The 27,340-nt window shown below is 41.4% G+C and overlaps 1 protein-coding gene and 1 non-coding gene across 2 annotated transcripts in view; one reads left to right on the forward strand and one right to left on the reverse strand.

Moving 5' to 3' along the window:
* The window catches only part of MARCHF4 (membrane associated ring-CH-type finger 4), a 115,346-nt gene that overhangs the window by 55,284 nt on the left and 32,722 nt on the right, over nt 1–27,340 (reverse strand). The window lies entirely within an intron of this gene.
* TRNAR-GCG lies at nt 13,259–13,330 on the forward strand. The gene has a single exon. It is a non-coding gene; the product is annotated as a tRNA-Arg (tRNA).

Here is a 27,340-nt window from a genome sequence, read left to right on the forward strand (position 1 = left end):
GATGCTGGGAAAGATTGAGGGCAGGAGAAGGGGGCAACAGAGGCGAGACGGTTGGATGGCATCTTTGACTCAATGGACATGAGTTTGAGCAGACTCTGGGAGACAGTGAAGGACAGGGAAGCCTGGTATGCTCTAGTACATGGGGTGGCAAAGAGTTTAACATGACTTAGTGAGTGAACAACAAAAACAACAAAGGTGACCTGGTTGTCACAAAGTGGGAACCAGGCTCATGTCAGTTTTCTGTCTTACCACGTGGCCCTGCTCTGGTGTAAGCAATGCCTGAGCCCATTATCAGAGTTTTTAGCATGAGGCTTGGCAGACAAGGTGGGGCTACAGGAATGTTTAGCCTCCAGCTCAGGATGTGAAACAAGCAGGTGTAGTGACCGTTAGGCTGGGAGGCTCCTGACAGCAACTGCTCTATCAGTGACATCACCGGTGCCTCGTTATGTGATCTGTCAGTGTCTGTCTCTGAGTGCAAGGCACTTACTGCTCTTTCCAGGGAAGGATGTTTATAAGCAATTAATAATCACTAATACTGACCTGACTGAATCATCATTGGGGTCTATAGCTATTACAATTCTTCAGCAGAAACGCACCAGAAATAAGAAGGAGAAGATAAATGATGGCATGGCTTTGTGAGCATATCCCACTGGGGAAATTGAGGCAAACCCTGAGAAGTCTGTAACCATCACAGCATCTGGGGCCCATCTGTAGGGTTCCAGCCTGGCTCCTCAAAGCCTGAGGTCTCTGGAAGTGTGACCCAAAGCCCTTGTGTACTCCATCTCTACCCAAATTTCATTCAGAGCAGCTCTATTTTAGTCTGCTTTATGTGTTGGGGTTTCACAAATTTCATTTGAAAATTAAGTTCTGCTGATAAAAATGTTAAACACAGAAATCAGGTTTTTGTTGGATGCTAATTTATTTTATTTCCCACTTTGGATTTTCCTGTTCCATGGGAGGGTCATTTAAAAGTATGCAAACACTAAAAGCAGTAGTGATGCTTCCTTGTGTTTTCATATCACGTACCACTTTGCAGTGCCATTAATCATGTTTCTTATCTGATTCTCACAATAGCTCGGCAAGATACTCAGAGCAAGACTTATTTCTCATTTGCAGGTGAGGAGAATGGGATTAAGGGCTCTGGAAGTTTCCCAGGGAAATGAAAATCTGTTTGGGAACAGAGTCTATCAGACCCAGGCTGGTGACGTCAGTGATTCTAATCACAGAGCCAGCAATTTTTCGGTGCTTACTTTTGTCAGTTCCTAGGCTAAGAACTCTAGATATTCATTTTCTTGTTCTCACAATGACCCTAGGAGGCATGTAACATTATCAGTAAATTGAGGTTGTGCATCATTAAGCAACTTGCTAAGGGTCACATTGCTAACAGTTTATGCATTGAACTTGAATCTAATCATGAGAAAGTAATTAAAGAAATCCAAATTAAGGGATAGTCTGCAAGTAAACAACTGGCCTGGACTCTTCACTCTTCAAAAATGTCAATATCCTGAATGATAGACAAAGGTGGGGGAGCTGGATTAAAAAAAATCAGCTTAAAGAATTAAGGGGACAATAGAGGTTATTAGCTTTTAGCATTGTATCAATTCTAATTTCTGGTGTGATAACTGTATTGTACTTACATAGGGGAATATGCTTGTACTTAGGAAGTTCATAAAGAAATATTTATGGGTCTGCAACTTACTCTCAAATGGCTTACAGAAATTTTTTGATAGCTAGCTTGCTGAATAAGATGGTTAGATGGCCTTACTGATTCAGTGGACGTGAGTTTGAGCAAACTCCAGGAGATGGTGAAGGACAGGGAAGCCTGGTGTGCTGCAGTCCATGGGGATGCAAAGAGTCAGACACAGCCTAGTGACTGAGCAAGAGCAGCTTGCTGGAGATAGATGTAGAGACAGATATATCTAGATAGACAGTGTGTATGTGTGTGCTTGTGTGTGTCTACCTATCTGCCATATCTATCAGTTCACTTCAGTCACTCAGTCGTGTCCAACTCTTGGCGACCCCATGGACTGCAGCACGCCAGGTTTCCCTGTCCATCACCAACTCCCAGAGCTTACTCAAACTCATGTCCATCAAGTCGGTGATGCCATCCAACCATCTCGTCCTCTGTCGGCCCCTTCTCCTCCTGCCTTCAATCTTTCCCAGCATCAGGGTCTTTTCCAATGAGTCAGCTCTTCGCATCAAGTGGCCAAAGTATTGGAGTTCAAAGTTGGGGAAAACTTTTTTAAAGACAAAGAAGGCCTGTGGAGTTCCTGTTGCTGGATTCCAGGGCTTGCTCCCTAGAACAGCCACAGAAACTGGTTTCCTGAAGGCTGATGATGGACATGCATAAGGCAGGATGGGACAGGAGAGCCCTCCAGTGTACCCAGTCCTGCCTACACCAGGCCTACAGTCTGCTTCCCAAACCTGCATTCCACCTTCCCACTAAGCACTGTGCTTCCCAGGGTTTGTCCCTGACAGTCCCCAGAAGGGGATCTTGCAGGTTGACAGAGGAGCCCAGACTCTGACGTTTGCATACTGCCCAGACAGTTATATATCATTCACAGCTCATTAACCTGAGCTAAAAAAAGGACTCAGCATAGTCAGCTGCTAATCCTCAGAACACTGATTTGGTTCAGGTTATACAACCTGCTTTGCCACTCCCATTCCCAATTTCCCCTGCTTCTTTCTCAGAGAAGGGTATAGACACACAAACCTATCATGGTTGTTTTTAATGTTTCCTCCTTGTGCATGGCAGGGGCAAAGTATTTGGAGAGGGAAGAGAATAGTAATCATGGTCAAAGTAAAGTCTCAGGACTATTTGTAGACTTCCACTTCCTGTCTCTTGATCCATCCTCCTCCCATCCCCATAAGCATAAAAAATGAAGGGCTGATTCTAATGGCAGCATATCTTTACAAAGCATCTGGTTTTGAAGATCCCATGGCACTTTACAGATGGTTTCTGGAAAACCTAATTAAGCCTCACAGCGTGTCTGTGAAGGAAGAGGTTTTGATCTAAATCTACCCTGAAGATGGCACAGAACAAGAAGGATGGAAATTATAGCGGAAGGAATTCAAGCTGGAAGAGAGGTAGAATTACCAGATGGTGTGGACATAAAATAGATTTCCATGGCAGCTGATACATCTTTTTCCAAAATATTTTTAAAATAGGAGAGCACTCCTTACACTGGACATAGGCCACTTTACATATCCTGCTCAACCCAGAACTCCATATAAGGCTGAATTCCCTCCACCACACCTAATTTCAGGTGTGTACATATAAGTCAGCCTAATCGTTTAGTGGACTACCTTGGGCACAGTGATTGGTTTAGGAATAGGTTACATGACCTAGATCATCTAAGGAGGTCTTCTTAAGGATTTTATGTAAGTTTTGGAGGAAGGCACCATCTTAGTCTGAACTCATGAATTGTAAGTGTAACTCCAGGCTGTTGAATACCATCTTGCTTTCACATGAAGAGGCCTGTGTCATGATGTAGCCAGACTCAGCTACATGGATCAAGGATGGAATTTGAAATCAGATTGTACCTGCCATTTTTTTTAGCTTCCTGTGTCTCTAATACATATGAGACATTAAAGAAACTTGAAGAAACTTTTTGCATAATCTGAATTATTTGGAAAGATGAGTTAGCACTTTTTCCAATTTTGTACCTGCCATTTAAATCATTTGAATCAGCCTATGAATACCATGGAAATTGGAAAATTTTTACTGGTATTAAGTTTTCAAGATTAATTGAAATTGCTAGGTAGGTACCTGTGGTTTTAGACATGCTGCACCCAGTTCCATTCATTTTGGCTTGCCTGATTTGGGGCTAATGCACTTTTTATTTTGCTTGATACAGTTTTAGTTGGCTTTTTGTCACTTACAACCAAGAGTGCTAACTGATATAGCTCCATTTCCCTCATTTCCAAGCCGCATCCCATCACATCCACAGATCCATACCACTTGTCTCAAATGGCTTTGGGGACTTCCTGCTTGGAACTGAGGAACTGGCAGGGAGAGGGTAGAACTACTAAGTGATTCCCAGTACTCTCCTTGGCATTTTATGATGGGCGAAGCATAGCATCATTTGCCTAGATGAGACCATAGACAGCACCTGACCAGCATAACCACTCAGGGAGCCCTCTCCACTTTGCTACCATCTGGGCACTTAGCCATGACCTCAGTAATGAATATCCCTTCTTGCTGAGACTGCCCTTTTCACTTTGGGGGCAGCTCCAATCATTAGATAGTTCTCTGTTAAGGTGAACGCATATATATTTGTCAGTTATTTCCAGTCACTGGTCTTGCTTTCTTGGGTGACAGAATAACTTATCCCTTTGCATCATGATAACCTTCAGGTACTTATGGGCAACCCACCTAGCTTCTTAATCCTACCTATGTATCCTAGCCATTTTTCATGTCCTGTGATTTCAAGTGCCTTCTCACATCACACTTTTATTAACTCTCTTCTGGAAGTATAAGCTTTAAAAGCTTTATCTTGTACCCATGAGGTATTAAGCTGACAAGAGAGGTCTATAGGAAGTTCTTACTTCACTTTTCTGGATTTCACACTTCAGTGAATGTAGCCCAAGACCAAGTTAGCATCACCAAGGGATAGGAAGGGAGAAGAGAGGGAAAGACTTCTTAAAAATAAAAATGTAACTGGTTCAACGCCTGGGTCAGAAAGATCCCCTGGAGTAGGAAATGGCAACCCACTTCAGTATTCTTGCCTGGAAAATCCCATGGACAGAGGAGCCCGGAGAGCTTCAGTCCATGGGTCGCAAAGAGTCAGATATGACTAAACATGTATGCATAATAGATTATAAGGAATTTGTAATATATTAGGAGTGGCTGAGAGGAGATACCCCACGTCCAAGGTGAGGAACGGCAGCCGTGAGGTGATACCCCACATCCAAGGTGAGGAGCAGTGGCTACGCTTTGCTGGAGCAGCTGTGAAGAGATACCCCACATCCAAGGTAAGAGAAACCCAAGCAAGACGGTAGGCACTGAGAGAGGGCATCAGAGGGCAGACAGACTGAAACCACAATCACAGACAACTAGCTAATCTGATCACATGAACCACAGCCTTGTCTAACTCAGTGAAACTAAGCCATGCTGTGTGGGGCCACCTAAGACGGTCAGGTCATGGTGGAGAGGTCTGACAGAATGTGGTCCACTGGAGAAGGGAATGGCAAACACTTCAGTATTCTTGCCTTGAGAACCCCATGAACAATGTGAAAAGGCAAAATGATAGGACACTGAAAGATGAACTCCCCAGGTTGGTAGGTGCCCAATATGCTACTGGAGATCAGTGGAGAAATAACTCCAGAAAGAATGAAGAGATGGAGCCAAAGCAAAAACAACACCCATCTGTGGATGGGACTGGTGAAAGAAGCAAGGTCCAATGCTGTAAAGAGCAATATTGCATAGGAACCTGGAGTGTTAGGTCCATGAATCAAAGCAAACTGGAAGTGGTCAAACAGGAGATGGCAAGAGTGAATGTGGACATTCTAGGAATCAGCAAACTAAAATGGATTGGAATGGGTAAATTTAACTCAGATGACCATTATATCTACTACTGTGGGCAGGAATCCCTTAGAAGAAATGGAGTAGCCTTCATAGTCAACAAAAGAGTCCAAAATGCAGTACTTGGAGCAATCTCAAAAACGACAGACTGATCTCTGTTTGTTTCCAAAGCAAACCATTCAATATCATGGTAATCCAAGTCTGTGCCCCAACCAGTAATGCTGAAGAAGCTGGAGTTGAATGGTTCTATGAAGACCTACAAGACCTTTTAAAACTAACACCCAAAAAAGATGTTCTTTTCATTATAGGGGACTGGAATGCAAAAGTAGGAAGTCAAGAAACACCTGGAGTAACAGGCAAATTTGGCCTTGGAGGACAGAATGAAACAGGGCAAAGGCTGATAGAATTTTGACAAGAGAGCACACTGGTCATAGCAAACACCCTCTTCCAACAACACAAGAGAAGACTCTACACATGTACATCACCAGATGGTCAACACCAAAATCAGATTGATTATATTCTTTGCAGCCAAAGATGGAGAAGCTCTATACAGTCAGCAAAAACAAGACCTGGAGCTGACTGTGACTCAGATTATGAACTCCTTATTGCCAAATTCAGACTTAAACTGAAGAGAGTAGGGATAACCACTAGACCATTCAGGTATGACCTAAATCAAATCCCCTACGATGATACAGTGAAAGTGAGAAATAGATTTAAGGGCCTAGATCTCATAGACAGAGAGCCTGATGAGCTATGGACAGAGGTTCATGACATTGTACAGGAGACAGTGATCAAGACCATCCCCATGGAAAAGAAATGCAAAAAAGCAAAATGGCTGTCTGAGGAGGCCTTACAAATAGCTGTGAAAAGAAGAGAAGTGAAAAGCAAAGGAGAAAAGGAAAGATACACCCATTTGAATGCAGAGTTTCAAAGAATAGCAAGGAGAGATAAGAAAGCCTTCCTCAGCAATCAATGCAAAGAAATAGAGGAAAACAACAGAATGGGAAAGGCTAGAGATCTCTTCAAGAAAATTAGAGATACCAAGGGAACATTTCATGCAAAGATGGGCTCAATAAAGGATAGAAATGGTAGGGACCTAACAGAAGCAGAAGATATTAAGAGGTGGCAAGAATACACAGAAGAACTGTACAAAAAAGATCTTCACGACCCAGATAATAACGGTGTGATCACTCACCTACAGCCAGACATCCTGGAATGTGAAGTCAAGTGGGCCTTAGGAAGCATCACCATGAACAAAGCTAGTGGAGGTGATGGAATTCCAGTTGAGCTATTTCAAATCCTGAAAGATGATGCTGTGAAGGTGCTGCACTCAATATACCAGCAAACTTGGAAAACTCAGCAGTGGCCACAGAACTGGAAAAGGCCAGTTTTCATCCCAATCCCAAAGAAAGACAACGCCAAAGAGTGTCCAAACTACCTCACAATTGCACTCATCTCACACACTAGTAAAGTAATGCTCAAAATTCTCCAAACCAGGCCTCAGCAATACATGAACCGTGAACTTCCAGATGTTCAAGCTGGTTTTAGAAAAGGCAGAGGAGCCAGAGATCAAATTGACAACATCCACTGGATCATCGAAAAAGCAAGAGAATTCCAGAAAAACATCTATTTCTGCTTTATTGACTATGCCAAAGCCTTTGACTGTGTGGATCACAATAAACTGTGGAAAATTCTGAAAGAGATGGGAATACCAGACCACCTGACCTGCCTCTTGAGAAACCTATATGCAGGTCAGGAAGCAATAGGTAGAACTGGACATGGAACAAGAGACTGGTTACAAATAGGAAAAGGAGTACATCAAGGCTGTATATTGTCACCTTGCTTATTTAAATTATATGCAGAGTACATCATGAGAAACGCTGGGCTGGAAGAAGCACAAGCTGGAATCATGATTGCTGGGAGAAATATCAATAACCTCAGATATGCAGATGACACCACCCTCATGGCAGAAAGTGAAGAGGAACTAGAAAGCCTCTTGATGAAAGTGAAAGAGGAGAGTGAAAAAGTTGGCTTAAAACTCAACATTCAGAAAACTAAGATCATGGCATCTGGTCCCAACACTTCATGGGAAATAGATGGGGAGACAGTGGAAACAGTATCAGACTTTGATTTTTTGTGCTCCAAAATCACTGCAGATGGTAACTGCAGCCATGAAATTAAAAGATGTTTACTCCTTGGAAGGAAAGTTATGACCAACCTAGACAGCATATTAAAAAGCAGAGACATTACTTTGTCAACAAAGGTCCATCTAATCAAGGCTATGGTTTTTCCAGTAGTCATGTATGGATGTGAGAGTTGGACCGTGAAGAAAGTTGAGCACTGAAGAATTGATGCTTTTGAACTGTGGTGTTGGAGAAGACTCTTGAGAGTCCCTTGGACTGCAAGGAGATCCAACCAGTCCATCCTAAAGGAGATCAGTCCTGGGTGTTCACTGGAAGGACTGATGTTGAAGCTGAAACTCCAATACTTTGGCCACCTGATGCCAAGAACTGACTCATTAGAAAAGACCCTGATGCTGGGAAAGATTGAGGGCAGAAGAAAAGGGGACAACAGAGGATGAGATGGTTGGATGGCATCACTGACTCAATGGACATGAGTTTGGGTAAGCTCCAGGAGTTGGTGATGGACAGGGAGGCCTGGCGTGCTGAGGTTCATGGGGTCACAAAGAGTCACTAAGCGACTCAACTGAACTGAAGGAAGGAAAATGCTTCCTGTAGCCCAAACACCTAGAGATAACTACTGCTAACACTTTATCATCTCTCTTCTAATCTTTTTCTTCTAAAAATTTAATTTAAAATAAAATTTGAAATCAAACCCTGGATACTTATTAGTTTCAGGATTATAGCCCATGTCACTAATTAATCCACAATAATATTATTGGTAATGATTTCATAATAATCCATACCGTGGCTGAACTTCCAGTGTTTTTCATGTCCTAGAACAATTTTTCTCACATTTTTGTTTTAATAAACAACTACATGATAAGCATTTTTAGTAGAGTTTTCTAAAAGTAAGATTAAGAGACAGTAGGGTATGGACATTTGTAAGATTCTTGCTTCTTCCTGGAAAATTCCATTCCAGAAACATCCTCTCCATCTATTTTTCTACCCATACAAAGTACTTGCCTTACCACATTCTGCTTAGCAGTACTTATAATTTCTTAAATTGTGATGAGTTTATTGGGAGTAAATAGTATCTAATTGTGGTTTTAAGTTGCATCCTTTGATTATCTGTAAAGTTGACTCTTTAAGGTTTAATGAAATAACTTTTAAGTGGAGTAAAACTGGTTCCTCTTTTGTGACTTTCCCATTGTTTTAGAGGCAAGTGGTATCTAATTGCTTTTTAGAGTTGTAATCCCTTGATTAGTAAAGCTGGACATTTTTAGGCTGACTAAAATGGTTTTTAAGTGGAGTAACATCAGTTCCTTTGTAACTTCTTTCATTATTTTATGCCTAGTGTGTTACTTTTATAAATAGGAAAAAAATACTGATATAAGACTTTAAAACTTACAGCCTCCCTATGCCTGACTGTAAGGTGGCTGTAGCTACTTCACAGGTGGCTTAGGAGGAGCAATGGCAGGTGACAGGAGGTGGCCCTTGAAGACTTCAAAAGGAAACATAAGTGAGGGCTGCCAGCTTCCTCTTTCTGACTGTCTCTAACTCTCCATTCCTCTCATTTTCATTCACTGCTGTTATACCTGGTCCCTGGATATGGAAAGGATATAGAGGCATCCAGGGTTTCTCAGGGTTGTGGAGGGAGCATAGATTTTTCAGGACTTCCGAAGGCTGATGTGAATATTGTATGAAACACATCAAAGATATCTGATTCCCCTGCCATTTAAATGATTTGAATCAGCCAGTAAATACCATTAATTAAGGATCCTCTCTAGGCTGAGCCTTGAAATAAGCATTACGGGAGGCACTTGGGGTTCAGGCAATAACAGAGAAAGGGAAGTCGTTGCAGAGAGAGGAGACGATGGGGCTGGAAACTGCAATTAGGAGAGTCATTGACTCTACCCCTCCCACATCCCAGGCTTCGTTTCTCAGTGGCAAATGAAACAGGGACTATAAGAAAACTAGTCCACACAGGGAACTATATTCAATATCCTGTGATAAATCACAATGGAAGAGAATATGAAAAAGTATGTATAACAGAGTCACTGCTTCACAGCGGTAATGAACACAACATTGTAATTCAACTTTACTTCAATAACAAATAAATTCAGAAAAGAGAGAACTGGGGACTTCCCTGGTGGTCCAGTGGTTAAGACTGCACTCCCAATGCAGAGGGCCCGGGGTTCGATCCCTGATCAGGGAACCAACATCCCACATACCACAACTAAGCCCTCGAGCTACAACTAGAGACGCCCACAAATGGAAATGAAGACCCAGTGCAGCCAAAATAAAAAAGAGAGAGAGAGAGAGAACTAGTCTGTATTATAGCTGTGTGTTGTAATCACAAGATAACTATTTGGAAACACTTAAATTAGATCTCTAGTTCACACCTTATGCCAAAATAAATGCTTTCTAAGAATTTATGATGCTTTTTAAGGCCCACTTGACTTCACATTCCAGGATGTCTGGCTCTAGGTGAGTGATCACACCATCGTTATTATCTGGGTCGTGAAGATCTTTTTTGTACGGTTCTTCTGTGTATTCTTGCCACCTCTTCTTAATATCTTCTGTTTCTGTTAGGTCCCTACCATTTCTGTCCTTTATTGAGCCCATCTTTGCATGAAATGTTCCCTTGGTATCTCTAATTTTCTTGAAGAGATCTCTAGCCTTTCCCATTCTATTGTTTTCTTCTATTTCTTTGCATTGATTGCTGAGGAAGGCTTTCTTATCTCTCCTTGCTATTCTTGGGAACTCTGCATTCAAAAGGGAATATCTTTCCTTTTCTTCTTTGCTTTTTGCTTCTCTTCTTTTCACAGCTATTTGTAAGGCCTCCTCAGACAGCCATTTTGCTTTTTTGCATTTCTTTTCCATGGGGATGGTCTTGGTCACTGTGTCCTGTACAATGTCACGAACCTCCATCCATAGTTCATCAGGCACTCTGTCTACCAGATATAGTCCCTTAAATCTATTTCTCACTTTCACTGTATCATCGTAAGGGATTTGATTTAGGTCATACCTGAATGGTCTAGTGATTTTCCCTACTTTCTTCAATTTAAGTCTGAATTTGGCAATAAGGACTTCATGATCTGAGCCACAGCCAGCTCCCGGTCTTGTTTTTGCTGACTGTATAGAGTTTCTCCATCTTTGGCTGCAAAGAATATAATCAATCTGATTTCGGCGTTGACCATCAATATAGAAAGTATCTAAAACTAAATATAAGAAAGGTTAACACCCCCCAAAGATGAGGGGGGAAGTTCAAGTAAATTCACAAAACAAGAAACACAAGTGGCCACTAAACATAGGAAGAAATGTTAAACTCCTCTTATAAAAAAGAAAAAGGCACATAAAAATGATTGTAAGGGACCATTTTTCACTCATGAAATTGGCAAAGATTGTAATCCCCAGAACTGAGAAAGGTAAAGAGAAGAAGGTTCTCTGTTTCCTGCTGGTAGGAATGTACATTGGTATAATTTTTCTAGGGAACAGAGAGCAAGTTTGCCTACTCTTCAACTCAGCAATTCCACTTTTAGGAATTTACCATCAGGAAACATTGAGTTCTGCAGAAAGGTTTGACTATGAGACTGTTCATTATAATTTATTCTATCATGATTAAAATCAGAGGTGACCTCAGGAGGGTCATTCATGTAATGGACTACAGTGATATCATTAAGAATGAGTCTATTAAATATATATTTAGACATGGAAAAGTGTTCAAGATGTTAAGTAAAAAGTGCAGATTGCAAAACAATAACTTTGATGGGATTGTATTTTGCTTTAAGATATTATATCTATGCATGTAAGTGTCCTTAAAACATTAATAGTGGTTATCTCTGAGTGATGGGATTGCAGGTAAGTTTTACTTTCTTTTTTAATATTTCGATATGTTTTATTAGTGGCTCAGCTGGTAAAGAAGAATCCGCTCGCAATGCAGGAGACCAGGGTTCGATCCCTGGGTTGGCAAGATCCCCTGGAGACGGGAAAGGCAGCCCACTCCAGTATTCTGGCCTGGAGAATTCCATGGACTGTGTAGTCCGTGGGGTCCGACAGGACTGAGCGACTTTCACTTCTCTTCTTCATGACCTTTTCAGAATGAGCATGGATTGCTTTTCTTAATAAGAAAACTGTTCTCCTATTGGGGTGGGTAAAAAGTGAGTCATTACAGTTCCCCTGGGCCAGAAGGGACTGGAAAATGACTCTGTCTGTTTCTCTTCCTCAAGAAGGCCTATTTGATCAGCATCACCTGAGCCCTCAGGAACAGGACTAATCCCTGGGGAGGCGATTTCCGCCTCCAATCCCTTTCTATCCTCGGTTTAGACAGTCCCCGGTCCACATAAGCCCCCTGCTCAATGTTTTCGCTTTTCCTGGGAAACAAAGCTCTTTGCATGCTCTGACTCACCGCCCCCCCCCGCCCCCAGTTGGAGGCCAAGTCACCGGAGCCTCAGACGCAGGTGTCTGGGGTGACACAGCGCGACACGATGCCTCCGGAATAAGGGCAGCCCTTCCGCCTTCCAGGCTGTGAAATGTCAGGCGTGATTAGAAAGGTCACTTGTCCTGACAGCTCTCTGTGCTTCCCAGAGAGCAGCCTTCCTGCTGGGAACGTTCTTAATTGTGCTTCCTGTTGTAGGGGGGGGCGGGTGGGGGGGATCCCTGCCTGCTCACTCACTCTCCCTTACAATAAACGAGGCCCTAGCCTCTCCTAGTCCTCCTGGAATGCGGGGGGTGGGGGGGGGATGCCAAGGATTGCAAAACCTAGCAAACACAGAGCAGCTCTCTATTCAAAAGAAAAAAGTGAATTTCTAGGAAGGGATTGCATCGTGGAAGAAGGAAAAACTACATCTTTGGAGAAAAGAAATATGCAGCCTTAGGGTGTGTGTAGAAGTGAAGGAAGAGACAGGTCAGAGAATAGAAAAGAAGAATCACACCAAAGTGGAGCAAAGAACTGAAACCAGTGCACAAAGCTACAAATACAGACTCTGAAGACTGAAGCGGTCTGCCCTGGAATCTGTATTATACATGCACCCAGGGGACCCTGGGTCTGCCCCCTGCATCACAGAGGGAACATGTTTGAGGGATTGGATACATCAGAGGAATCTAAGGGGTAGAAGTGAAGGATGTGATGAGGTGGGGAGAGGAAGAATTGTCCATAACAAAGGAAAGGGATATAGTTATATAACCCTCTAGTTTCTAGAGCCCAAGTTTGGCCAGAAGTGGCTTCTGACCCCACCTGATGTGAGTGCTCCCTGAAGCTATAAATCTCTAGTTGTTATCTTTATAGAGGACCTGCACTCCAATGAAACGTTGGCTGGACAACTGCCCTATAGCAGAGCTTCCAACCTGGAGGATCCTGTTTAAAAGCAGATTCTGATTCAGTAGTTCTGGGGTGGGGCTTGAGACTCTGATTTCTAGCAAGCTACCAAGTCGCTTCTGGAACACCCTGGGGCTTCTGGAACACCCTGGGTAGCAAGTCCCTAGAGGGCAGTGGCTCTTAATCCAGGTGGCCCAGTGCAATCAACTGATGAGGTTTGGGAAAGAGATATATCTGAGCTGCACTTCCAGAGATTAGGATGGAATTGATGTGAGGCATCACCAATTCAGGGCTTCCCATGTGGCTCAGACGGTAAAGCATCTGCCTGCGATGCAGGAAACCCAGGTTTGATCCCTGGGTTGGGAAGATCCACCGGAGAAGGGAATGGCTACTCACTCCAGTATTCTTGTCTGGAGAACCCACGGACAGAGTGGGCCTGGTGGGCTGTAGCCCATGGGGTTGCAAAATGTCAGACACGACTGAGCAACTAACACACAGGTCATCAGTTCAGTTCCAGAATTGTGCTGTTTCCTGTGGTAACATCCATCAACCAATTCATGTCAGCCCCGTGAAGGCTGACATCCATTGCTTAGGGCACCCATGGAAGGTCACGGAGCTGGGTAGGGGCCTACAGGGGGCAGCTGGGTAGTATTCCTTCTTCTTCAGTAAGTGCCAATTAGGCAGATGAATATGGAAATCCTGGATGGACACTGGAAAGTTCAGATACAGACTCAGACCCCTGGGCTCAAATATGGCTTCAATTATATTCTACATTTGAGAATAATAATTACAATCATCATAATAATTGTTATAAAAAGCATTTTAAGGTTGACAAAATTCTTTCCCATACATTATGGTACTTGATCTTCAAAACATCTCTGTGAGGTGAGGCAGATATTACAGGCATTTTAAAGAAGGGACAACTGAGGATTAGCTTTAATGCTGAGAGGCAGGTATCAGGTTCCAACTCGGACCTGTGGAGTCAGAGATTGCATTTTAACAGGGTCTTCAGGCAACTCATGTGCACATTAACCTCTGAGGAACACTGAACACCACCTTCCCCCAATCCCCAGGGCACCTGGGAAGTTAAAGCAGAGGTTCTTAGTTCACTGGAGGGTCTTTTAAAAATGCAGTCTTGGCTCTTGTGAATATGATCTAATTATTCTTGGTCTTGGAATGAAGTCTGAACTAGGAAATATGTTTGAGAGCATTTAGTTTGGTCTTTGGCAAAACACGGATGTGGAAAACCACTTCCATTCAAGCCACCTGTAGTGCTCGTGAGACAGGCAGATTCCTGGGCCACGTCTCAGACCTCCTGAATCAGGAATCTGCATTTCAGCTGGTTCCCTGGATGGCTCTTAGATGTAAGCTGAAAATCACTACCTTATATCTGTGGGAGAGAAGTAGCATCAATATTAAATTGTTATTTTAGGAAGTAGACAGCCTTTTTATTCCTGCTTGCACGCTTGCATGCTCAGTCGCTCAGTCGTGTCCAACTCTTTGTGACCCCATGGGCTGTAGCCCTCCAGGCTCCTCTGTCCATGGAATTTTCCAAGCAGAAATACCGGAGTGGGTTGCCATTTCTTACTCCAGAGAATCTTCCCAACCCAGGGATTGAACCTGTGTCTCCTGCATTTTCTGCAGTGGCAGGTGGATTCTTTACCACTGAGCCTCCAGGGAAGCCCTGCTTGATCAGATCTAAATTATCCATGTTAATATGATGCCTTGATTTATGGAGGGTGTTTTCCCTTCATTGCCTGCAAAGTGTGGGCAGGGCAGAGAGGACCACGCTGCTCTTTGTACATTGCTTTTGTGCAATATATGGGGCTTTGGACAAGTGGAAAATGAGACACTACCAGCCGAAATGAGGTTTCAGGGATTATCAGTGGGTTTTAGTATCTCTATTTTTGTCCCATTGGTTGACAGCATTATTTCCCCATTTTTGTAGATATTTCTAAGGTAGTGGTACTATTATGTGTGCATTTAGCTTTCATTAGGTCTTGTCAAGGAAGTGCATCAGGGGGTTTGGCTCTAAAACATCAAATCCAATTCCTGTGGTCACTGAACCCCTTCTCCCATGAGGAACTGCTGGGGCTCTGATGTACATCAGCTTCCTGTTTCTTTTAAAGTAAACTCTTTTTACACTTCCCCACAGGCAGTTAAATAAAGAATATAACCAGGTCATGTGGGGATGGTGTGAAGGAGATGAATGGAAGAGTGGACATACTGCCCCTCCAAAGAATACTGAAATTCCACAGTAGTTTGTGGTGTTGGAAGAGAACAAGCGGAATATATCAACCATTGCTCCAGCTGTCTACACTGAGTAGGTAAAGAAAGCACACGTTAAAATTACCAGAAAAAACTATAAATTTTTGATGAAAGGAATTAAAGAAAGCACAAATAAATAGGAAGACATTCTATGTTCATAGATTGGAATGCTTAATATTGTTAAAATGTCTGTTCTATCCAAAGAAATCTTTAGGGCCAATGCAATCTCTATCAAAACCCCAATGGCATTTTTTACAGAAACAGGAGATACAATTTTAAAATTCATATGGAACCACAAAAGACCCTAACTATTTAAAGCAATCGAGAAAAAGAACAAAGCTAGAGGTATCACATTGTGATTTCAAAGTATATTGAAAAGCTACAGTAAGTAAAACAGTATGGTACTAGCATAAAAACAGACATATAGGCCAATGGAACAGGTTGGAGAGCCCCAAAATAACTCATGTATATATGGCCAGCTGATCGTTGGCAAGGGTGCCAAGAATGCACAAGGAGAAAGGATAATCTCTACAACAAACAACATCACAAAAACTGGATATCCACATGCAAAAAGAAAGAAGGAAATTGAACATTTATTTTATGTTATACACAAAAATCAACTCAAAATGGTTTAAAGATTTAAATATCAGGCTTGAAACCATAACATTTCTAGAAGAAAACATATGGGAAAACTTCATGATATTGGGCTTGGCAATAATTTCTTGGATATGAAACCAAAAGTACAGTTAACAAAAGCAAAATTAGGCAAATGGGATTACATCAAACTCCAAAGCTTCAGCAGAGCAAAGGAAACAATCAATAGAGTAAAAGGCAATCTATGAAATGGGAAAAAAGTATTTGCAAACCGAAGTCCTGAAGAAAAGGTTAATATCCAAAATATATAAGGAACTCCTACAATTCAACAGCAAAAAGAAAAAAAAAATAAATAAATCTTTGATTTTAAAAGTGGGTAAAGGATTTAGATAGACATCTTTTTCCAAAGAGGACATACAAATGGCTGACAGGTATATAAAAAGGTGCTCAATATCACCAATATCAGGAAAATACAAATCAAAACCACAATATCACCTTACATCTATTAGGATGGTTATTATTTAAAAAAAAACAAAAGATAAGTTTTAAGGATATGGAAAAATTGGAATCTTTTTGAACTATTGGTCAGAATGTAAACTGGTGCAGTCCTATGGAAAACAGTATGGAATTTCCTCAATAAAGTAAAAGTAGAACTACCATATGATTCAGGAATCCCACTTCTGATATATATCCAAAAGAAATGAAATCTGGATCTTAAAGAGATTTCTGCACTCACATATTAACTGCAGCATCAATCACAATAGCTAAGATATGGAAACAACCTAAACATCCAAAAATGGATGAATGGATAAAGAAGATGTGGCTTATACATAAAATGCAATATTATTCAGCCTTTAGAAAGAAGTAAATCCTGCCACATATGAGAATATGGATGAACTTGAAGAACATTGAAAGTGAAAGTGAAAATCGTTTAGTTGTGTCCGAGTCTTTGCGACCCCATGGACTATACAATCCGTGGAATTCTCCAGACCAGAATACTGGAGTGGGTAGCCTTTCCTTTCTCCAGGGGATCTTCTCAATCCAGGGACCGAACCCAGGTCTCCCGCATTGCAGGCGGATTCTTTACCAGCTGAGCCACCAGAGAAGTCCAAGAATACTGGAGTGGGTAGCTTATCCCTTCTCCAGTGGATCTTCCCTACCCGGGAATCAAACCGGGGTCTCCTGCATTGCAGGCAGAGTCTTTACCAGCTGAGCTACATGGGAAGCCCTAGTGGAGAACATTAGGCTAGGTGAAATGTCAGTCACAGAAGGACAAATACTGCATGATTTCACTTACGTGAGTATCTAAAATAGTCAAACCAGAGAAGCAGACAGAAGAATGGGGGTTGCCAGGGGCTGGAGAGAGAAGGAAGCAGGGAGTTGCTATTCAGTGGCTATACCATTATTCAAGAGCTATACCATTATTCAAGACTAAGACATTCTAGAGATCTGTACACCGCAGTGTCTATAGCTAACAATACTGTGTTGCACACTTACACATTTGTTAAGAGAATAAGTCTCATGATAAGTGTTCATACTACAATTAAAAAAAAAAAAAAGATTATCAGGGAAACAAAAGGTTTTTTTGCCAAGTAAACACCACTACTCCTTCCCAGTTGATTTCATCTTTAACTTTTAATTTTATATTGGAGTATAGCTGATGAACGACGTTGTGATAGTTTCAGGGGCACAGTAGAAGTGCTCAGCCATACATATACATGTATCCATTCTCCTCCAACTCCCTTCCCATCCAGGCTGCCGCAAAACACTGAGCAGAGTTCCCTGTGCTACACTGTAGGTCCTTGTTGGTTATCCATTTTAAATATCCCAGCTGACTGCAGCTGCAAGCTGTGGAAATGACAGGGTGCTGCCTGTCTGTCCCAGGCTAGTCACTGCTCTAGATGCTAGGCATATAACACTGAGAAAAGTGGACCTTGCTCTCACGTGATTCCCATCCAATGGGAGGAGTGAGACCACACACAAGTACTTTAAAATACACATGTCAGGGGGTCATAGGTGCTATGAAGATGTTTAAATCTGGAAAAGGGATAAAGAGTGATAGAAGCTACTAGAAGGGAGTCCAGGGAGGCCTCTCTTAGCGACAAGAATTCAGTGAGGGAATGAGCTGGGTGAAGACCAGAGGGACCACTGTCTTAGACAGAGGAGTGCACGTTCACAGACCCTGAGGCAGAAGCAGTCTGCTTGAGCAAAAACCACATGAACACCAAAATGAATGAGGAGACTAGCAGGAAGTGAAATCAGAGAGACAGCAAGGACTCCATTACTCAGGACCGGATTTGGAATTAGTTAATGGGAAGCATTTACAACTTGAGAGATTTCCTCCCCAAACTTTAATGATGTGACTAAGAAGAGTCATCAAAACGGATTCTTTAGAGCTGGTTCAAAACAAGACGTTAGAAAAGGGACACGCAAAAATAAAAGTCATCATATTAGGGAGATGGGATTAAGGAATTCATTTTCCTTTTTCAAAAAATAAATTTGTGATTACTGCAATGCTTCCAGAATATAAAATATGTTTTCCTTCAAACATATCTACTACCTCAAGGGCAGGTGATGTTTCTGCATCCCCAGGTCAGGGAACTGCACCCGGTACATGTCGGACACTCATAAATGCTCGCGGACTCAATGAGCTGAACCTCTGGAGAGGAGTTACACATTCCATTTGGAGCAGGAGAGTAAGAAACTCTCCAAGCCCTACCTGAATCAGGTCAATGGAATCCTGGCTTCTGTCCTTCATCCCAGAGTTTTGCTATTTTCAAATTAGCCATGCCTGTGGGGAGTTTAATGGCTGGAGAAGTACAATAATTCTAAGCAAAGAGACTACAGACTTGCTATTAGCCTTTGGGGGAACACAGCCAGCTTGCTGCATGGCTGTTCCTTGACATGCTCATCTCATCTAGAAGCTCATGTAAGTGTATAAGCTGTATCGCCAACCAGTGCCTTGCTTGATTTCTTCTTCATCTCTCTAGCGTGCTGGGTGGTGTCAACCGGCTGTTAAAAAATCTGCTTAGAATTTAGGACCATTGTAAGACACAAAGGTAGATTCAGGGAACACAAGAACTGAATGTTAAACACATCTCTAAATTATGCCAGCTGTTAAGATATTCTCCTGTCCATATTTTCCAGGAAAGAAATAAGAAAGGCAGATGTCACATAGTTACTCTTTTTGGCCCCCACTCCTGTGGGTTCTTAATTTTCCACTTCTCTCATGAGCATTCAGTTTAGTTAATAATAAAAGCATCTACTGATTGAGCTTCTACTATAAGTCAGATTCTCTGGTTAACATTTCAAAGAGCTTAAGTCACTTAACCCTATGAAAAAGATCTTATCACACCCATTTTACAGACTGAAGTAACCGAGGCCAGAAGACATTCAAACATTTGCCCAGAGCCACACAGCCTGCAGGTGGGTAACCCAGGTGTAAAGTCTTGTTGTTCAGTTGCTAAGTCGTGTCCAACTCTTTCACAACCCCATGAACTGTAGCCCACCAGGCTCTTCTGTCCAAGGGATTTCCCAGAGAAGAATACTGGAGTAGGCTGCCATTTCTTTCTCCAGGCGATTGTCCTGAACCCAGGGATCAAACCCACGTCTTCTGCATGGGCAGGCAGATTCTTTACCGCTGAGCCACCAGGGAAGCCTGCAACACACAGCCAGCAACTGGGCAATCCAGGTGTAAAATCTAGGTCTACCTAATTGCAAAATCCCTGATTTTTTTTTATCACCACACTATGTATCCTCTCAGGGCAGATAAGGATGCATAGAGGAGTCTCTTTTCCTTTAAGTAAGATTTTGAAAACCTCACAAGTTAGGTAAGAGCAGAGAGGAATGGTTATGTTGGAATGCCAGAGCTGTGTACACAGTTCAAAGATAAGAGTGTTCATTTAGCCTAAGAAATGGGCTTCCTGGTGCTTGTAGGAGGGCTTAACTCCTCAGTCATAACTCTGAGGCTTCCCACAATCTGTACTACTTCCCATCCATTCACTCATTCATTCAAACAAATATATAATTAAATACCCTCCATGTGCCAGGCAACCAGGATACAATGGCAAATACAAATAGTGTTCCCCATTTGTATTTGTATTTGACTCTATCCATCATCTATCTATCTTCATAACTACAGCATTATCCAAAATAAATGTTAAATCCCAGTGGTGGTAAGTCCATGGCAAGAGAGCTAAGAAGTGCTATAAGAGGCAAATACAAAGGGATTGGACTGTCCTTGAGGAAGTGATGCTTGAGACAAGATATGAATGATGGCTAGGAATTAAGTGGGCAAAGAGAGGAGGGAAGTTGCTAATAGAATTATCCAGCCATTCCTGTCCTCTCTCACTCTCTTCTTGCCATAGCAGAAACCTGAATCCTGTGAAATGGAGATGGGGCAGTACAGGAAATAGATCCTTCAGGTCTTGTTCCTCCAGGGAATGTAGCCCTGGGAACACTGAAAGTTATATTCATTGAGGAAAAAGAAGAGGCAAGATAACTCATGATACAAGCCAGAACAGAAACAGTGCTATTTCATCCTCTGATCTGTCTTCTGGACTGCCTGATGACACTGCTCATCAGAGCGGGGGCTGCCACTGTCCCACACACTGCATTTGTTTGATTTAGAAAAAGATGCCCTTTCCTCTAGGAAGACCCGAACTTGGGCCAGGGCACCTGGCTTGAAGGGTACAGCATAGGCTAGATTTCCGCCCCTACTGACCAGCCACCACCCCACGCCACCCCCAGCCCAAGCCGGGTAATACTCTTCAGTGAACAACAATCCTCAGTTGGTGGATCTGTGAACAGACCCTTCTTATACAACCAGTCTCTAACTGAGAAAGCTGTGAAACGAGGACTAGACAGATCAAAATGACTGTACACGATGATGCATAATTAGGTGTGTGTGCTATGTGTCCTGATGAATAAACATGAATTACCAAAGATGGCTAAAGATGTCCAAGAGGAGCAACAGAAATGAGAACCAGCAAAGCCAGTTTCTCCTGGAATGTGTTACCAGGACCAGCTTTCTAGGAGACCAGGAGAAAGCAAGAGATAAACATCAAGCCATTAGGAGAGAAGAAAACTGAAAGTACACGATTGACAACTGGTGATGAGATGCTTGGAACAATCAGGGAAGCTGAAGGCTGAGGTCCCTAGAGTCTGGCTCCATCCTGGTGTGGAAGAAAGGTTTTTAAAGTAAGGTCCATGAATGAGCTTCAGGGGATCTCTGAACATGAACAGTTTTTTGTGGGGAGGATGCTTAGCATTTAGATTTGAAAATCAAATGCTCAAATTAAGAACCACTGGGACTTGCCTGGTGTTCCAGTGGTTAAGACTCCCCACTTCCAATGCAGAGGACTTGGTTTCAATCCCTAGTCAAGGAATAAGGATTCCACATGCCTCGGGGCATGATAAGAGAAAAACAAACAACCACCGGTTTCAGGTTATACAGATGACCTCTCTGGGTGGGTCAGTGTATATTCTGTAAAGACAGAAACTTCTTGTCAGGAGATATCCTAAAGAAAACAAAATCATTTACTATTAAGTCATAATTTTCCTTGAGGAGGAACTACCGATGCTTCTAAGTACACCTGCCTTCTTGTATGGAATTGAAAACCCTGCACTCTAGAACCCAATGATACCTCTTTGAGTGACTTGGGTTTTCTGAATGAGTGTATTCCAGTTGACCTATTTCAAATCCTAAAAGATGGTGCTGTTAAAATGCTGCACTCAATATGCCAGCAAATTTGGAAAACTCAGCAATGGCCACAGGACTAGAAAAGGTCAGTTTTTGTTCCAGTCCCAAAGAAAGACAATGCCAAAGAATGTTCAAACTACCAACACAACTGCACTCATCTCACACGCTAGGAAAGTAATGCCCAAATTCTCCAAGCCAGGCTTCAACAGTACATGAACCATGAACTTCCAGATGTTCAAACTGGATTCAGAAAAGGCAGAGGAAACAGATCAAATTGCCAACATCCATTGGATCATTGAAAAAGCAAGAGAGTTTCAGAAAAAACATCTACGTCTCTTTTATTGACTACACTAAAGCCTTTGACTGTGTGGATCACAACAGACTGTGGAAAATTCTTCAAGATATGGGAATACCAGACCACCTTATCTGCCTCCTGAGAAATCTGTATGCAGATGAGGAAGTAACAGTTAGAACTGGACATGGAACAACAGACTGGTTCCAAATAGGAAAAGGAGTACGTCAAGGCTGTATATCGTCACCCTGCTTATTTAACTTATATGCAGAGTACATCATGAGAAACGCTGGGCTGGGTGAAGCACAAGCTGGAATCAAGATTGCCAGGAGAAATATCAATAACCTCAGATATGCTGATGACACCACCCTTATGGCAGAGTGAAGAAAAACTAAAGAGCCTGTTGATAAAAGTGACAGAGGAGAGTGAAAAAGTTGGCTTAAAACTCAACATTCAGATCATGGCATCCGGTCTGATCACTTCATGGCAAATAGATGGGAAAACAGTGGACACAGTGACAGACTTTATTTTGGGGGGCTCCAAAATCACCACAGATGGTGACTGCAGCCATGAAATTAAAAGATGCTTGCTCCTTGGAAGAAAAGCTATGACCAACCTAGACAGCATATTGAAAAGCAGAGACATTACTTTGCCAACAAAGGTCCATCTAGTCAAAGCTATGATGTTTCCAGTAGTCATGTATGGATGTGAAAGTTGGACTATAAGGAAAGCTGAGCACCAAAGAATTGTTGCTATTGAACTGTGGTGTTGGAGAAGGCTCTTGAGAGTCCACTGGACAGCAAGGAGATCCAACCAGTCCATCCTAAAGGAGATCAGTCCTGGGTGTTCATTGGAAGGACTGATACTGAAGCTGAAACTCCAATACTTTGGCCGTCTGATGAGAAGAACTGACTCATTAGAAAAGACCCTGATGCTGGGAAAGATTGAAAGCAGGAGGAGAAGGGGACGACAGAGGATGAGATGGTTGGATGGCATCACCGACTCAATGGACATGAGTTTCAGCAAGCTCCAGAAGTTGATGATGAACAGGGAAGCCTGGCATGCTGCAGTCCATGGGATTGCAGAGAGTCAGACACGACTAAGCAACTGAACTGACTGAACTGAAAACTGAATAAGCAAAGTGTGTTTATCAGCAGGTGTTTAAACTTGTAATCCAGCAAGTTACATTCATACCATTTCTGCCTCCTCAAGATTATAATAATTCCTTTTCTTCTCCTTTGTAATCATCCAAATGATTAGAACATGGAATAGAATGAATAAGAATCTGGGCACTGGAGTTCTTCAACCTGGAGTTCAAGATTTGGCTCTTCTACTTAACAGCTGGAGAAACTGGTAGGTTACTTCATCACACTGAACATCAGTTTCAACACCTGGTCCAATGGGGATAATAGTACCTACCTTAGAAGATATTGTGTGAATAAAATAATTCAGTTAATCCCTGTAAGGTACTTAGTACAGTGTATGTGCAGTCCTGAATATTCATTGCAAAGACTGATGTTGAAGCTGAAGCTCCAATACTTTGGCCACCTGATGCGAAGAACTGACTCATTAGAAAAGACCCTGTTGCTGGGAAAGATTGAAGACAGGAGGAGAAGGGGACAACAGAGGATGAGATGGTTGGATGGCATCACCGACTTGATGGACATGAGTTTGAGCAAGCTCCAGGAGTTGGTGATGGACAGGGAAGCCTGGCGTGCTGCAGTCTGTGGGGTCGCAAAGAACCAGACGACTGAGTGACTGAATGGAACTGAACATGCCTGATATAGGTTAGAATTATAATTTACCCCCTGTACCCCTTTTAAAATTTTGTTTTCACTATTTACTTCTTAAAATTGAGATATAATTTACAAACAGTGAAATTCACAGATTTTCAGTGGTCAGTTCCATAAGTTGTGACAAATCCATAAATCTTTTTTATAAACAAAGATTTTATGCTCTTTCTGTTGTCCATATTGTAAAAACTTTTTGTTTCCCAAATGTTGAATTATACTACAATGTATAATTTATATGAAAAATCTCCACCTTTGCCTCATCTAACATACAGATCTTAAAATAGCTCCTCCCCACCCCCAGCCCAGTTTAAAACCTGGGAGGAACTTCATGCAGTCATTTTGCCTTTCTGCTGCATCCAGGAGAGGCTGTGCCTCAGTCTGTTTTAGTTTTCGGTTTCCAGGGAAAGTGTTTCTACCTCCTCCCTCAGCTACCTGTTTCAGCACTTGGCAACACTTAACACTAAGAAATGTCTGTCGCTGTGTGTCTCTGGCTTTTAAGTGAGTAATAACAACTAATCATGACATAATGCTTTAGCTGGAGCCACAGATAAAGAAGAGGTGGGCAGAGATGTGTTAAGACTGGCAGTGTGAGTGCACGTGTGTACATGTTGAGCAGGGGAGAGTATGAACAACTCTCACAGTGTGAAACTCTGTTCCAGTGAGCCCGCTCAGCCCTAGCCAACAGGCTATGTGTCTGAAGCCAGGCCTGCAGTTGTCAGAATTTTGGATTTTTTTTTCCTCAGAGACAGAAATCTATATTTTTATGTGAAATATGATTTTTTAATGTTGTCTGGGTTAAAAAAAGGAAGCACACTGTAGTGTGAAAAAAGAAAAAAAAATATCTCATGTCTGCATGCAGCCCATGTATTCATTCACAATCTCTGCTTTAGAATTTATGCAGTGTTTTCATATTTACTATCTCATGTAAGCTTGAATATACCTGTAAAGCAGGAACTAAAGAGTCTCTTCACGAACGTGACAGAGGAGAGTGAAAAGGTTGGCTTAAAACTCAACATTTAGAAAACTAAGATCATGGCATCTGGTTCCATCACCTCATGGCAAATAGACAGGGAAACAATGGAAACAGTAAGAGACTTTATTATTTTCGGCTCCAAAATCACTGCAGATGGTGACTGCAGCCATGAAATTATAAGATGCTTGCTCCTTGGAAGAAAAGCTGTGACCAACCTAAGAAGCATATTAAAAAGCAAAGACATTACTTTGCCAACAAAGGTCCGTCTAGTCAAAGCTATGGCTTTTCCAGTAGTCATGTATGGATGTGAGAGTTGGACCATAAAGAAAGCTGAGCACCAAAGAACTGATGCTTTTGAACTGTGGTGTTGGAGAAGACTCTTGAGAATCCCTTGGACTGCAAGAAGATCCAACCAGTCCACCCTAAAGGAAATCAGTCCTGAATATTCACTGGAAGGACTGATGCTAAAGCTGAAACTCCAATACTTTGGCCACCTGATGCGAAGAACTGGCTCTGATGAGGGGAAAGACTGAAGGCAAGAGGAGAAGGGGACGACAGAGGATGAGATGGATGGCATCACTGACTCGATGGACATGAGTTTGAGCAAGCTCTGGTAGGTGGTGATGGACAGGGAAGCCTGGGGTGCTGCAGTCCATGGGGTCACAAAGAGTCGGACACAACTGAGTGACTGAACTGAACTGAACTGATACCTGTAATAGAGGTAAAGCAAGCAGGTTTACAATCCTGTTTTGTGGGGGGTGAAGAAATTGCAGCTCACAAGTATTAAATGAGTGGTTCAAGCTTTCCAACTGGCAGATCCCAGGACCTAGGGTTCTGTTTCACTGTTTCTCCTGTTACATCCCAGCTTTGCCCTCCAGGGTCCGCAAGAGCTGCTGTTCACATCTCAGTGGATGGGGCTGAATGTCACAGTTTATCAGCTGTTGGTGGAAAATGCAGGAAGACCTGATAATATGGCCAATCTATCAAGAATTTATAACAATTCTTAATTTGTATATAACTTACATATACTCAACATATATAAAGAGCAAAGGTAAAGGGAACTAAAAGGAGAAACAAACAAAGCCACAATCACAGAGGAAAACTTTAAAACATCTCCCTTAATAACTGATAAAACAAGTAGACAAGAAAAAAAAAATAGTAAGGATATGGAAGATCTGAAAAACAAAATTGAATGACCCATTTGACCTACAGATATAGATAAAACACTGCTCATACTGATGGCAAAATGTACATTCTTTCAAAGTGTACATGAAACATTTCCCAAATTAGAACATATATTGTGCAGGTTCTAAGGAAATTTCAAGAAATTTCTCAGAATAGCCTCTGAGAGTGACAAATTAAACTGGAAATCAATAACAAAAATGAGTAGCGTATCCACCAAATGTCTGGAGATTAAGTAATAAACTTCTAAATAATCCATGGGTCAAAGAGGAAATCACAATGGAAATTTCCAGTCTTAGTAACAAAAATATGATATACAGAAATAGATGATGTAACTAAAACTTTACTGAGAGCCTTATACATTTATATTAGAAAAGGGAAAGGCTAAAAAATTGGTAATTTAAGCATTCATCTGAATAATTTATTGATAGAAATAGAATAGCAAATTAAACCCAAAGTAAGTAAAAGGAAGAGAATCATAAAAATGAGATCAGAAATTAATGAAGTAGAAAATAAAAGTACAATAGAGAAAACCAACAAAGCCAAAAATTGGGTCTTTGAAAGTACCCATAATAAAATATATAGATCTCTAGCAACACTCATGACAAAAAGAGGAAAAGCACAAATTACCCATATCAGGAATTAAATTCACCACAGACATTTAAGACATTAAAATGCTAATAATAGAATATTATAAATCCTTGTGCCAAAAATTTTAGAAAATGCAGGTGAAATAGACAACTAGGATAGTACAACTTACAAACCAACATAAAAGAAATAGAAAATCTAATATCACCATGTCTCCTAAATAAGTTAGCAACTAAAAATCTTCACAAAAGAAGCTCGAGGCCCAAATGTCTTAACTGATGAATTATTTCAAACATTTAAAAAGGAAATAATATCAATATTATGTAAAATAGAAAAAAAAAAGAAAGAAGAGAGACATATTCTATGTAACTAGTATAACTTTGATACTAAAATCTGTCTAAAAGAAATTGATACTAAAATCTGTCTAAGAGAAATTGATACTAAAATCTGTCTAAAAGAAATACTAAAATGTCTAAAAGAAAGAAAGCTGGCCAATCTCTTCCATGAACATGAGACAAGATTGCTAGACAAAACATCAGCCAGTCGAATCCAATGATATACAAAAAGACAACACACTAGGACCCAGTGTGTTTTTACAGAAATGCAAGGATTGTTTAGCAGATGAAAACCAATCAATGTAGTTCACTTCAGAAACAATACATATGTTTATTTATTTATTTACAAGGGAGAAAAAAGTCATATGACCATATCAATAGACACCATTTTTCTTCAAACTATTCTAGAAATCTTAGCTCCTTTATCTATCAAGAAAAAAAATACAGTTCTTTATAAGAATTAGAAATAAAGAAATAAAATTACATTATTTATAGTCTATTTGACTAGGTACCTTGCAAAAATTAATCTACAAACTATTATATTTAAAATAAGTTCAGCAACATTTCTTGATTTTTTAGGACTAATATAAAAAATTCAACTTACATATCAGTGGCAAGTGGCAAGTTAAAATATATTTAATAATATCATT

This window comes from Cervus canadensis, chromosome 24 (assembly GCF_019320065.1).
Source record: "Cervus canadensis isolate Bull #8, Minnesota chromosome 24, ASM1932006v1, whole genome shotgun sequence".
NCBI classification, from domain to species: Eukaryota; Metazoa; Chordata; class Mammalia; order Artiodactyla; family Cervidae; genus Cervus; species Cervus canadensis.